At 38.1% G+C, this 15,659-nt stretch overlaps 1 pseudogene across 1 annotated transcript; it reads left to right on the forward strand.

Annotated features, from left to right (window-relative positions):
* Positions 1-13,243: 13,243 nt before the first annotated feature.
* On the forward strand, positions 13,244-14,788 carry LOC149204675 (glutathione S-transferase U16-like; annotated as a pseudogene). Its single transcript, XR_016251792.1, has 2 exons — positions 13,244-13,803; positions 13,948-14,788. The product of XR_016251792.1 is annotated as a glutathione S-transferase U16-like (transcript).
* Positions 14,789-15,659: the final 871 nt, after the last annotated feature.

Below are 15,659 nucleotides of genomic sequence, written 5' to 3' on the forward strand. Positions count from 1 at the left end.
ATGGAAAACTCCACTATTTTGGTCAGTTTTGGGCAATGTTTTAGGAAAAGTCACTCGAAATCACAAATTTGGAGAAAATTATTTAATACAAATTTTACCTCAAATATATATCCCATAACATTGTCTTAATAAATATTCTATATTTCTACTCAATTTCAGAGATACTAGCTAATTTGACTAAAAATTGCTAAAACCTCTATGTCTAGGAAAAAATATAAAACGGACAAAGTGGATGATCCTAGATTTCCATATATTTTGACTGAGCATCCTATTACAATTTGATGACATGTGTTCACCATAATAATTAATATTATTCCAAGCACATTTTTTTTCTTAGCACTTGATCTGAATTAGGTCATTATATTGTTTGGCACCCATCTCGATGATTTTAGAGTGGAAGAAGAGGAGGAATCAACTCATGGGGTGATTTTTACTAGTGCGACCCCGTTTGGAAAATTGGTGTCTAAAACATTCTAAGAGAACTTTGAGGCATCAAACAATGTTTTTGGCATAAAAAATTTCTAAGGGTGCATGAACCATGTTAATCAAAGTCTGTATGGAAATGTTATGCCAATCATTAGTTAACCTTCCTGCTTTCACCACCATAATTCGAGAGGATGCCACGTTAGCACCCATTATTCATGGAAAAAGGGCCACCCACATGATTATGATGAAGAAGACTTTAGAAGAGTCCATATTGTAACTTTGGTTAAGAGTTGAGGTAGTGGAACCTAAACACTAGTAGGCTATTGGGTTGTGTTGTTGGAGATAGATTTGAACCAAATTTTCATACTATTTGGCTTGTTTTACCATTTACTTTTCCAAAAAAATTGATCAAAACTTCTCCAAACATGAAGGCCCAACAGGTGTTATAACTAGGCCACTAGGAGGAAAAGGGGTCTTGTTCTTTTGAGTGAGTTTGTTCCATATATGAGAAAAAATAACGGATAGGATCATATGAGATAGAGCAAAGAGAGAGGATTTGTGCACTCTAATAACCAATGGGCCACAGGCCATACTTATTTGTACTCACAACCATTTTCTATTTATAGAAAGAGAGTAGACCAGCCTCACCTTCCAACTAGGTTTTCTCCTTAGAAGGTTTCCTAGGTCATATCTTGTGTTAATAGTCGTTTGTGAGTTTTTATTTCACTATTCTCTATTTTATCCATAGTTTTAATTTTCATGCATACACATGTAACCATAATCTACAAATCCAAAAATATAAATATAAATAAAAACTGAATAGTGTAGATTTCATATTTTAAAAAATAGTTATATCAGATCTTTATGAAGAACTATCTAGTGGAATATACAGAACAATTTACAAATCATATTGGTATCAAAGAAGGATTCTTTGGGTATTTTCTAGATATTTGCAAGGTGTTAGTGCTGGTATCTTCATCCCTCCATCAGTGATCAAATTCTCTTGTTGCATGCATTTTTAGGTGTCTCATCTGATCAGCTGCATTCCATTTGGTCATGGATCATCTGATGGTAGTGGATCTTTATCAATTTTCCTTCATAGTCTTTACCTACTAGCCTATTTTCACAAATTTAGGTCATTTACAGTCATTTTCTATCTTTACATTTGCAAAAGCCATTTTTAGGGTTTTAGGTTTCATTAGGTCTAGTGTTTGTCATTAAAATCTTGTAAAAGCTCAATAATGGTTAGTAGGCACATGAGGAGGTCTAATAAGGTCTCAGGATCAAAAATTTCAATAATGATATACTCAGTGATTGATTTTTCCTCGAAACCTTGTTTTGAGGAAAAATAGATTTTTTTTTTGTTTTATATATAAAATTTCATGTAATTTTAATTTTCCTATATATATGTCCGGAAATGTAGCCCTGTGTCACCTTGCCAAACTCTTGCACTCTAGCTCCTGCAAAAGAGACAAGAAAGTAAAAGCATTAGTTCATCAAAGTCAAAAAGAGAGCCAAACTACAAAACAGAGTTTTAAAGAACCAAATGAAAAGCAAACTTTAGAAAAGTGGGTTTTCTAAATGCAAAAATTAAATTCAAAAGGGCATATAAAGTGTTTTTCATGTTATAAACTTCATTTGTGCCAAAGAGTGTGAGAACAAAGTGGAAATTTCAATTTTGAGGAAAAAGAGCAAAAACGCAGTAAAATTGTGCAAAGCTTCCTGGCGCGGCGCACCTGGGTAGTGGTGTAGCGCACCTGCTTGGCGCGGTGCACAGAACGTAGAAAATACGCTGAAAACTGAACTGGTGCGGTGCACCCGTTTGTTGGCGCGTCGCACTAGTCATCCAAGTCTAAATTTCACTCAATCGACCTCATCTAGCTTCAAAATCTTGCCAACTTCATTCCTCCAAGTAAAGATTCCTAAGTGCCATTACAAGAGATTTGATCATCTTTCATGGTGTTCTAATAGGTGAAAAATAAAACCCTAAATGCTTCACAGTTGCACTACAAAAAATGTCTAGGGTTTTGAAAGTTGTCATTCTTGCTGTTACTCCTCTGTAATCATTTTCACATTCCTGACACTGAAATTTCCCCTCATTTCATTTTCCTTTTTTTCCTCTCTCATTCACACTCATCATATTCCCACCATCCCCAAACCCCATCAATCCATAAAAAACCTACAGGAAACTGTGAGTGATTCCTCCCAAGAGATTCATGCACCAAGAAAACCACACACAAGGGAGGAAAACACATCCGAGAGGAGCCCACTACACTCACAGAGCTATTGGCTTGTCCTCTTGCAGTAGTGGTTTTCAAACATCAGTCTTGCTACCAGTTTTGCGAGATGGTGGAAAGAGTGAAATACCACCATGAGCTTGCTAGACTATTTTCCTCCATCTTCACAATGGCCAAGTCAATTTAGCAAGTGTTAACTTCACTTTGACACCTGAAACTATAGCTGAAGCAACATGTATTCCGAATGTGGGTGAATAGTGGAACAAAGGACAGCTTGTGGACAAAGAGAATTATGAGCCTTATATCAAGGCTAGCTATCAGAAGCAAATCAATAAGGTCTTTCCTTTCAAATCCTATAGGACACATTGCTCCACTCATGAAGCTCATTATCAAATACTTCAGCTGTGAAGGCAGATTTTCTCACTTATACACTTATCATGTCAGATTATTGATGCATTTCACTAGAGTGAGGATGAGGAACCTCCCCTATTTCATTGCAGAAATATAGAAAATAGAGAAAATGACCACATTGATGCAAAGAAAACCTCCTCATCAACAATACAACAACATTTATCACTTTGCATTGATCAAGATTGTTGTTTTTCATCAGCTGAGCTTGTTGAATGTTTCATGGGATGATTTCATTTCACATGAGGATTTCAAAAGCCCTCAAGTGACCCCATCAGTATTTCATGATGAGGCAAGAGGGCCTTCAAATCAGCAAGAAATGCATGAGAAACTCAACACTAGTGTGCCAGTATTTATCACTTATCAAAAGGGCACAAGGAGATTATTTGCAGCTGCCAAACGAGTACTATCTCCACCTGGGGTGGAAGGGGTCTCGTTTCCTTCATCAGATCACAGGCAAATGTTATCTTCACCTAGGGTGAAAGGGGATTTGCCTTCTTCTTCAGAAAAGCAGGATAAAGGGAAGCAACCATTGCATGATGAGGGACCTTCTGAAGGTCAGGAGAAAGATTTCATTTTGATTCAGGATGAGGACACTGATTTGGGCTCCCAAAGCTCAAAACTCAAGGAGATCATCAAAGAAAAAGAAGCTGACATTCATGACTTATCTCTTAACCTTGAAAGAGCTAAGTGGATCATAACTTATCTTGAGAAAAGGAACAACAAGCAGTTGGAAGATAAGCAGACAATCATGGAGCTGCAGCAGAACATAAGGGAAAACCGGCAAGCAGCAAAGAGGAGAAAAGTCAAATTGACATTGCTTGAGCAAGAGGTTGATGCTCACTGGGAATGTTGGCTAGAAAAGAGAAAATATGCACTTGGAGAAGCTGTTAGAGAGAAGGCAAAAAGGAGAAAAATATGTTGAGACACATGGATTTTCATTATTTGGCAAGAAACAAGATTTGCAAAGCAAGGATAAGGAGCTAAAGGTAAGTTGGGAAAAACTTTGAGGAGCAAGAAAGAGCAAGATAAGCTCAGGATCTTTGGTTGAAGCTTCCTTGGCCCAACATAGTACTTGATGCAGGTCACTCATCCCAAATTTCAAGAAATTTGGCACACTTTTTAACAATTTTGAAAATTTGAAGGAAAAAACAGGTTTTTCTGCCTAGTGCGTAGTGCCACTTGTCACTTGTCCTTGCTTTTGCGGGACCTCCTTTGGAGGAAAACTCTACCTTTTTGGATTCTTTGTGAAGAATCATACATACCCAGAAGTTACTAGAAAGTTTTGTCAAGTTTTGGGCCTCCAAAAGGGTCAAAAACACCTCAAAATGCCCTCTCTGCCACTTTTTGGCTACACGGGAAGCAATGTTGGTAGAACTGATTTTTTGAGGGGAAAATGGACACCAAATTCAAAAATTTCACTTGTTCTAGAAAGTAGATAGATAAAACTTTCCAACAAGCGCACTTGGAGCAAATTTGGTGTAGGGGAAGGCCTCAAAAATCAGCTGGAAAAAAATCTTATGCACGGGTGCGCTATGCAGGATGAAAAAGTGCCATTTTTGCCCAAAAACTCTGTTTTTTGCCTAGTTTTTTCTCAGTTTGACTTTGTCTCTCTCATGGTCAAAATCATGTCATGATGTGAATTGATTAAATTTAAAATTTATTGACTTTGATGTAAAAATGATAAAAAATTGACTCATGGAGGGTAGATACATCATGTATAGGTGGTTTTGAACTGAATGAATCAGTTTCCTAGGTTTTAGAGGCAAGTTGTTCCTCTACCTACTTTTCAGTTCTTAGTTTAGATCTTGTTGAAACAGCTCCTAAACTCATGAATTCAACCCCTAAAAGTTAGAATGAGTTGTTTTTTGCCTATATCTAGTACTTTTTCAGTCATTTGTAAAGGTTGGACTCTTGTGAATGCTTTGAGCATTATTGTACATCATCTCTATAGTTTGGCAAGGAAATAGACCAAGGTTTGCAGAATTTTGTGGGATTCTTGTGGCAAGGTGTGTTAGTATTGTTTTTCCTTCTGTGAATAAAGTTATCTTGTGTTTATGTGTGCTATTATCTCTCTCTTTTCTGCTTAACTAAATGAATCAAGTATAAAGGTGGAATTCATTGATGTTGCAGTGCTCTATCTTAGGGTTTATTTGGTTTCACATGTTTTCAATTGTTTGAAGAGGACTCATGACACTTCCATGCCCTCTCCAACTCCTAGTCACTAGTCTTAAGACTCTTCATTGCACTTAATTCAAGATACTAAATAAACTTGCCTACCTCGCCCCATAGAAACCTCTGCAAAACTGAGCTCATTCCCCGGACCCAAAACTGCCTTTCACATCTGATCCAGCAAACCATCATAAAATTCAATCAAACTCCTTTGAGCATATACCTAGCCTAAAATTAGTCTTTACATCAGTCATCTCAAGCCTCATTTGCTATATTTTCCTGAGATTGACAAGGAGAGAGCCCTCTCCCGACCTGGTAGGGCTAGCTACCAGGTTAAGCATGGTTTGATGTTACCCTAGACCTACCTTTCTTAGCCTGAGGTAGATTTAGGCCCTAGCATAAGGGATATTGATCGGCCAGGCCAAAGGACAAAAACGCTAATCATGGCGGAAAAATCCATGAATGATCTTCATGGTCCTATAAAGGAGAGGTTCTCATGACTGGAAGCACAAGTCGTAGATATAAGGCTTAGTAGAAATCCTTAAGTAATAAGCTTAATATATTTGGATAATATGGGGGTTATAATGTAGACGATAAATGAAAAAGAGGGGAGATCAGGAGATCAAGAAGAAACAAAGAACTATCGAGGAAATGACTCGAAAAATATCAACTGAGTTCAAGTTCTATGAATCATTCATAATCCCCATTCAAAATGGAAGCGAAGGTTGATATCAAGCCGTACCAAGGTGATATTTATTATCTCGAGATAAATCACTGGTTGCAACAATTAGAAGTTTATTTCAATTTCCATCATGTTGAGGAAGAACAAAATATTTCATTTGTGTAGCTAAAATTAGAGGGCCATGTGCTCACTTCGTGGGAAATCCATGTGGAAACCCTGAGGTTGGAGGGAAAACCTTTAGTGACTAAGTGTGAAGACTTCAAAATCCTCACACAACCACAATTTTACCCTATTTGGTATCTAAAGGACCAGTGGATCTGGTGGCACTACCTTAGGAAAAAGAAATGGCAGATCATAGAAGAGTATACCACAAAGTTCACAAAAATAGCCATAATGTTGGGTATATCCCCTAAGAACCCAAATGTACTCCTCAAGATCTAGGGGGTTTACATATCCATGTGTGTAATCAAGTGATGTTATTCAAGCATGGATTGGTGGATGACGCTTTTGTATAATAGGCATGGTACATGGAGAAAATAAGGTTGTAGAAAGGGAAACCAAGTGGATTCAAGCAGAGAGGATGTAACATGATGCTACTAAGGAGGGGAAGAAGATGTGGAAAGGGGGAAATTTAAAATGATTATAGCCAAAGCAAACTAGTGCAAAGATCCCAACAACTACTACAACATTCACAACCATACTGAGGAGACCTGCGTGCAATTGCATATATGGAGATTAGCCTAACGAACCAAAAGAATGATAATAGAAGAAGAATGAAGAACCTCATGGTCATCGATTCAAGCAACGAAGTTGAAAGAAAATCAGATCTTGTTGATAAGATTGTGTGTAAGTCAATGTAGAAGGAGGTGAATTTGAACAACCTCCTATAACATGAAGAGAAAGAAATGATCAAACTCTTCCACATAAAGAATCATGTCAAGGAGACAAAGATTGGTACTTTATTTGAATTAGGATTTCAAATGAATCTCATTGCAGTAGAGCTAGTTAAAAAATTGGGGTTGGAAGTTCATGATCATCCCATACCATATCCATTGCGATGGGTAAATAAGGATGCAATGTTATAGGCAAGTATTGTAAAATTATCTTTTCCATTAACGCTTATTTTATTTATGAAGTAGAACTAGATGTAATTCCCCTTGATGTGTGTGGAGTTGTGTTTGGAATTTCATACATGTACATTTGAGATGTAATATTCATGTGGAGATCCAACTGGTGTTGGCTTGTTAAGGATGGAAAATCATTCACCATTAATGTGCATAAATGCAAGTCAAAAATTTCACTTGTAAGTGCTAACCAACCCAAGAAATTGACTAGTTCCAATAAGAAGTATGTTTTGTTGTTTTTAAGAGAAAATCAGCTTGTAGAAGAGTTTGTAAAAGGAAATACATCCTTGGAAGGGCTGACTAAGAGACATAAGAAACAATTGGAAGAGTTTCTACAAGTGTATCGGGATGTGTTCTAGGAACCTAAAGGGATACCACCCAAGAGGGAAATGGAGCATGAGATCCAACTATTATCAGACTCCCCATTGCCAAATATTTGGCTTTACAAGAAGTGTATTATAGAAACAAGTGAGGTGAATAGGGAAAATTTTAGGGGCTAATATTCGTAAGTGGGATAATTTTCCATGCCTTTTCAAAAAATGTTTCATGAATTTCCTTTTCTTCTGAAAATTATTTTCCTAAATTTTATAACATAAATACATTTTACCTTAAAATTTCTAATAAAGGCTATATAAAATCATTAGATATTTGAATATTCATATGAAAATATTGTTATAGACATTTTTGGGCACTGCAACCCCAATCATACATGTCCATAAACCAAGGGCTCCTAAGCCCCTAAAAGTGTTGCTTCACACCCTAAAAGAACAAGGTCAACTGATTACATCATCTCCCAGAAGTTCTCCACAGAAAACTGCTCAAAATTGGTCAAAGCTGGACCATACAGACTGCCCAGTGCAGAGGGTGCGATGCATCTCAACTGCCCAGTGTAAAGGGTGCGATGCATACTAGAAATCCCTTCTGTAGGGTGCGATGGGCGAGAGTAGACAAATGGCAGAGACAGTTTGCAAGGTGGATTGTCATGGAATCTTCCAGAAACTTCTCTTGTGACACATGCCTCTCTGAATTCGCCCAGGGATGAGTAAGAGATCATCAATCTCCAAGTGGAATCAAGAACTATCAAAGAGAGGACACTAATCAAAATCCCAGAAGCTGACTCACCCCCTGTAATCATCTATATATGGATCCCTCATCCCAGAGATCCAGAGGCTAGAATTTTGTATCTTGTAAGGAAGTGTTGTTGGTTTCTTGGTGGAATATCATAGTGTTGGGTGATCTAAGCTTTTCAGGAGGTGAAGAAGGGCTTTCATGCTGGGAGGATGATGCTGGGTCAGAACAATTGGTTGTAATCCTCTTTGCTATTCTTGATATTAATAAAGCTATTCAAGTTTTCCTCCACATTCTTGTATGTTTGACAATATATGCATTTGTGTGGTCAATATATATCTGGTCCTATATTGTTTATTATTGTAGATCTCTGTTCTTCGATAGTATTATGCTGCTTTGATTCCACAAGTGCTCTTTGAAGCTGGGTAGACGAAGGCAAATCGGCAAGGATATGTCAGAAGGGAGAGGAACCAAGCAAGGAACTAAGCGCAAGACTGAGGTTGGTATCCTTTGTTCCCCTCTTATCTACTTCTCATAAAGGAAAGCGAAAGTAGTTTTAGTTTGTTTGTTTCTAAGATAGCTACCAGTCTTAGTGGTACTAGTAGCTCCGAGTGGACGTACTAGATTTCCCGATAACAAAATGGTGACTCTGCTGGGGAGCGAATAGATTGTTTGCTTATCTATATTTGTTTGTTTTATAAACTTACAGACGAAGCCTGAAGTCAAGCCAGCTAGCCTTCGAACTGCATTTGCTATGCAAGTGCAAAGTAGATCAATGCTGCTTCAGTCTATCTTCGGGTTTTGTTTATAAACTGAACAATCGATTTGCAAACCTTCTAATTGCCCTAGTGGTGGCTCTATTAACCTCATTAGATCAACCCCTGTGATTTATATTTACTGAACATCACTTGCTCGGCCTAAATCCCTGAACTGAGCTGCAAACTGTGACCCGGAACCCAGTTGAAGTCTCGTCCCTGGACCATCGCACCTTCTCCTCTTGGGAATTTGGATGCATAACACATCCCGTGTGTAGGAGGTGCGCTGCATCGCACCTTCCCTGTGTTGCAGGTGCGCTGACCAGACAAGACCTCTTTTTCTCTCAGATTTTGGTTTTTGTGTTTACTCTCTTCAGCTTTATTCAGGAGTTTTACTGTTTGTGATCGATATACCACTGTGGAAACTCCCTTCCTTTCCATCATTCCACCTCCATTGTGCAAAGAACTGTGAATGTTTTTATGTATTGTGCGCCATTTTCAGTTCTCTTTTACAAAAAGAAGTAGCATAATCAAACTGTCGTCTTTTGATTTGAAAGTGTTGCAAGTGTCGTTTTCAGTCAAAGAAAAGAATTCTATTGTTCTTGATGGCCGATTATACAGTTACTCTTGTATTTGATTTGAATTAGTAGTTTTTCAAGTGTCGAAAGCAGTTTTCAAAAAAAATAGAAAAGTGTCGTCATTATCTTCCTTTTGTTTTTGAAGAGAAATTTGTTAGTACTGTCTCTTTGAAAAGATAATTCAGATTTGTACTTAGCATTCTTCTTGTCATTCACACATTAAGAAAGCTGAAAACAAATACATGCATGTGCATTTGAATTTAGACTACTTGTTGGTTTGATTTAGGACAGCGCATCTAGTGTGTGATCTCTTCTCTATGTTGAAAGAATATCGTCTCTCTTTCTTTAGTAGCTAGGATTTTCATTGCAAAAAGAAGATTAAACGATTGTTTATCATCTTAGATTGCATTTCAGGAATTGTATATCTACATCACATGGTGAACCTGAAAGGAAAATTTCTTAAGAAATATCAATTGTAAAATAAATTCAATGAACATAAAAACGCTTTGGAACCTAACGCACAACATCTAGAAGTCTAGGCTAGAGACATATTCTGGTGTCGTAAAGCCTGGTAACTGTCACTTTCACTGTTGGTTGGGTGATTCCTCCTCTTTGAGACGACAAGTGCCAGTATAGACTTATGCTCCCACGTACCATCGAGTATATATTGAGAGACCACAATAGGCTATATCCTTTATCCATAGGAAGCCATGTCTGCCGCCCTATCGATTGCAATGCACTGAACACAGCATTCGGGAAGATTGAGTGCCGTACCGTAAAAAGTATTCTGCAGTTTTACGATTGGTTTGGTAATCCCTCTGTCTAGATTTCCAGAGTAGTCTCTTTCATTCCTTTTCAAACTCCTTAAAGGAAAAGGTCCATTTGAGCACTTGTCACTTCAGGCATTAAAAATCGAAGGCGACTAGAGTCATCTTTTGTTTTTTCTCGACTCTTAAAAATTGAAAAAAACAAGTTGTGTCAAAGCGTCTAAAATTCATTTAATTTGGAAACATTTTCCCCTTTTATTTTTATTTGATCGAGTAATCCGCAATCGTGGAGGAAAGTCAATTAAAACCTCATCGTTCGCGGAGGCTTACGAGTCAACCGTCTTTGTCTCCAGAATCAAAACTATTCCAGACAAAACAAACTTGTTTAACCGCCTCAAAATCCCCTGGTCTAGTTGGAACAAGTGTTCCGACACCCTTGGAGACTTCGGTTACTCCAAACATTTATGGTACCCCTGCCTTTACAGAAGAATTTCCGCAGCCACTAGAGGACAGTAGAATTGATCCTAGTATACCTGAACTGGCTCCATCTACAGCTGATTCGGAAGGTGTTATTCCCCAACATCTGTCACTGCAGAATCTATACCTTCTTTGACATGGAAATATTTACTGGATTTTACGGACTGACAATCTACCTCTTCCACCTGGTTTGATTGCTATAGAAGAGATTGTGGAGGATTCGCCATCTAGTACTCCATCGCATTTTGGAGTTGGGATCACTCTATATCCTTCTTCATCAGAAATTAGTCTACCGTTATCGGAAGTTCCTATAGAATCGCTAGGAAACCTTTTGGATAGATAGACTAGATATGTCTGAACAACCGTCGACATCTAGGACTGTGTCATCTGACACAGCAGCAGCAGAACTTCCTGCTGCTACTCCGACAATGTTCGCCGGCGTACCATCTGTCACAACTAGCTCTCAATCACTGGATGGAATCCATCCAGGGGCTGTTTCGACAGTATGGTCTGTTCCCGTTTGTTCGTCCGGAATAATATCTGGATCTCTCTTATGTTGAGTCTCAGCAAATTGATCCTTTGCAATGTCAATTTGGGCAGTCCAGTCCTCAAAGACAAATCATTCCCTTAAGCACTAGATTAACACCATATGGGGGGCAATATGCCCTTTTAGGGTCTCCTGCGGGAGGTCAAACATACGAGAGTTCGCAACAAAATTCAGGTTATGCTGGAATTACATCCAATGGTTGGATGCCAATACTACCTCAACAACCAAGAGTTGTATACTCAATGCAAAAAACTCTGCCTATGTCAAATATCCCCACTACACCGGCTATTGTGACGGTGTCGCAAGTACAAGCATTACCTGTTGTATGCCAACCTCAAGTCTCTCAGGTCGCAATCCAACAACCCCTTGTCTCTATGATGCCACCACAATCATCGATTAGTGGCTCCTTAACTGGAGTGACCCAGGCTCAAATGGGTACCATTACCCCTCATCTTGGTCAAACAACCAGTATTGGACAACAGCACATGGTCTCACAACCATGGCTGGTGCAATATCAACAACTGAAATTCCAACAAGTTTACCAAGGATCCGAGCACCAAATCTTTACAAGTAATGGGCAGTCGTATATTCAAAACAATCAATGTCAACCATTTCATAATGGTTATACCCATCAACCTTACCAAAGTTATCAACATCAAATTCACTGTGCTGGTATGCAAAGACCCACTGCTCAAGAAATCCCATCTTATCCTGGGTATGCTTCGCCGAACCTGAATCAACAGTTGCCCTTCGTGGCAACTTTAGAATTACCAGATCTAATTCGGCTAACAACGATCCAATCGCTTACGCCCCTTGGTGGCCAGCGATTCCTCATAAACTTCTGTCAGATATTCCTAAATTTAATGGAAATTTGGGTGAAGACCCGTCGAATCATGTGATGACCTTTCACCTGTGGTGTTCATCTAACACTCTAAATGATGATTCGATCACGCTTCGCCTTTTTCAGCGAACGTTAACTGGTCCGGCAGCAAAATGGTATATCGAATTGCCTAGAGCTTCGTTTGATAACTTCAGTACCCTAGCCACAACCTTTTTAACCCATTTTCAGCTACCCATAAGTTACGAAACAGGAACAGAGCTTCTTACCAATTTCAAGCAAACGACGGCCACTCACATATCCGATCATATTCATGAGTGGCGACGTCGTCGTAGAATGGTAAAAACATATGTTCCTAATTAGTTGTTGGCTGAATGGTTTATTAAGTCATTGTTACCTTCTATTACGGAAGATGTGGCAAAGGGAGGAGTCGTCATTGAAGAGCAAGTAATTGCTCGTGCGCAATATCTAGACTTGATCTATACTAAGTCTGGCACGCTCTACAATAAAATCCCTGATGCTCCTAGACCGGAATTTTTCATTCCTCCTTCTCCTAAATCAAACAAAGACTCTCATGCCGAGGACGACGTGATAGGAATGACCAGCACAAAAACCGTAAAGGCTAAGTCGAAGAAGGCCCGTACGGTTTCAGGTCAAAATGCAAATGAAGAACTTCTCGCCTCGGAAGTAAATGTCGTATCGACTGACAAAGGCAAAGAAACCAAGCAACTAGGAGGCAAGAAGAAAAAGAAAGGGAAGAAGAAGAAACAGGAGGAGTCGTCCCCTGAAAAATCTTCTGCAAGCCCTTCTGGTGATAGGAAACCAAATCGTCCATGCCTTATATGCGATGAGGATCATTGGACAAGAGAGTGTCCATATAAAGCTGAGCTTAGAAAATTCTTCAAGAATTCAAAAACCTTGGCGGTATTGACTGATCCGTTTCCAAATCCAGGAACAAATCTGGTTGCTAGTGACAATGCTTCCCCATCCCAAGTGCTAATGTTGTCGGTTTCAAAGCAACAAAACGACGCTTTGATCTTGGGGTTTTGACATGACCTCACATTAAGCTATGAGACAATACTACCAATAATACGCAACCTAATTTGACCGATAAATCAAAGGAAAAACTCAAGTAAAAATGATAAAGCCGGATTCTAAATTGCTAGAGAATTAAGATAGCAACTTCATTTGAAAATTGCTTTGAGACGACAAAGTGAAATCATGCATTACGTCTGCGGTCTCTACTTTTAACTTTGATGGGCTTTAAGGTCACGAAACAACTAGTTTTCGTGCAAGGTCGGAACTCTTCCTGGTGAGATATAGAGTAGTCGGGGGGAATTAGCATAGCATATCTGACAGAAGAGGAAGACACATATAATTTCAGAGAAATGGCAACGGAGGGAGAAAAGGAGCAAGTAAAGCTGCTAGGTGTGACTCTGAGTCCTTTCGTGGTGCGGGTTTGCATTGCTCTGGCTCTTAAAGGTATCGATTACGAGTTCATCCAAGTGAATTTTATGCACCCTAAGAGCGAGCTGCTGCTGAAATCAAACCCTGTTCACAAAAAAGTTCCAGTGCTTATCCACAATGGGAAACCTGTTTGTGAATCCATGATTATTGTGCAATACATCGAGGAGGCCTGGGAAAATAAAGAACCAAATCTTATGCCCAAAGATCCATATGACCGAGCCATTGCTCGCTTTTGGGTTGCTTTTGTAGACGACAAGGTAATTTAATTAATTCATTAATATTCGCCTGCATTCATATCTCATCGACCCTTTCTTTGTCTGGAATTTGTGTCTTCGAAAGTTCCAATTATGTTTTTTCTATGCCATAACCAATATACTTGTGGTTTCAATGTGTGCGTTCAGCTCTTTCCATCTATGCGAGCAGCTTTCTTTGGCCAAGGCGAGCAGCTACAGAAAGAAGTGGAAGTTACCGTTACAAATTTTCTTTTGATAGAGGAAGCTCTGCGAACCAACGACTGCTTTGCAGGAAAACCATATTTCGGAGGGGATGAGATCGGCTTGATTGACATCACCTTGGGTAGTTTGTCGGCGTTTATCACAGGCGTGGAGAAGGCTGGATCGATTCTGTCAATTCGATGTAGTGAAAGAAGCGATGCCAGATCCGGCGGAATATATATCTGTTAGGAAAGCCATGATGATGTCACCACCTACTTCTAATTAGGGCAAACCATGCTGGCCTCATAAACTGAGGACAGGCAGAGAGATTATATTTAAGATGAGTGCTATTCGTAGTCTGTGTCTTTTTATTCAACCGGTCTTTGAAGTAGAGGTGTTTTAGGTTAATTAGTGTGAATAATGTTTTGGTGAATCTCGCCGGTACTATAGTTAGCATTGCTCTGTTCAATGTAGAATATTTATTCGCAACGTTTTTTTGATTAATCTCTCCGATATTGTCGCCGGCATCGGCCTGTTCAGTATGCGCTGATTACGAATGTAGTAGAAAACATAATGAAATGCAAGCGTTTATATAGAATGTAATAGTGACCGGAATGAAATGCAATTAATTTTGTGGAAAGATCGTCTATAGCTGCCATAAAGTGTAGCATCAAATTGGGAGAACAAACTTAGATGGGACGTTGTTGCATTTTGAAAACAATTCGAAATGTGAAAGGCATCTGGTCGGATTTGAAAACAGTCCGGAAGAATCTGGGGTTCAAATTATGTGGTTGGTTCAATGTCTTCCGTCATCATCAATCACAAGATTAGGTAAAATGTCACCTTTAGCGCTTTATCAATTTCTCCGTGACTTTCCAGATATATTCGACTTTGCGGATTTACCGAATGTGTAAGATTAATTTTACAGTTTGGTTGGATTTCATTAAAAAAATTTTCTGGATATTCGACTTTGCGGATTTACCGAATGACTAAGATTAATTCCATTGTTTGGTCGGATTTCATTAAAAAAATTCTGGATATATAAATTTTCAATGTGCATCGTTTTTATAATTATTATGATGTTTTAATGGAAAGGGATCTACGGAATGCGAAATATTAATTTTACAGTTTGTTTGGATTTAATTAGATAAAATTATTGATATATAAGATCATTTTCAATGTGCATCGTGATTTTATTTTTTTGAATATGCATATTTTTGTATAATGATTATGATTTAAATTAAAATTTAAAGTAGACCATTATTACATTCACAATGGTTATTATCGTCATAATCAATATGAAGCTTCAGAGTCATTTAAGAGTTATATATATATATATATATATTTTTTTTTTTAAATTAAGTTTAGAATTTTATAAGAAGGCAATAAGATTAAAAATCTAAGCAACGGTTTAAGTTAAAAAATATTAATTTTTAAAAAAATTAAGAAATAAGTGTAAGTTAATAATTATTAAGTATTTTTAGATTACCATATTATAATTTTATCTTAAATTATTAAGTAATAGGATGAGTTTTCTACGTAATGGAAAATGGTTACCAATGTCATTTGTGTAAGCTTAATGGAAATGGTAAGGATTTTATCATTCCATGATTGTTATTTGCCATGAGAATTTTTGTATGAACTTGCAAAAGATAATCTAATCATCTTTCCCATGAAAC

The sequence above is a fragment of the Pinus tabuliformis genome, chromosome 1_2 (genome assembly GCF_031772625.1).
Source record: "Pinus tabuliformis cultivar Carrire ecotype Pingquan chromosome 1_2, CPIR1, whole genome shotgun sequence".
In the NCBI taxonomy this organism is placed as follows: Eukaryota; Viridiplantae; Streptophyta; class Pinopsida; order Pinales; family Pinaceae; genus Pinus; species Pinus tabuliformis.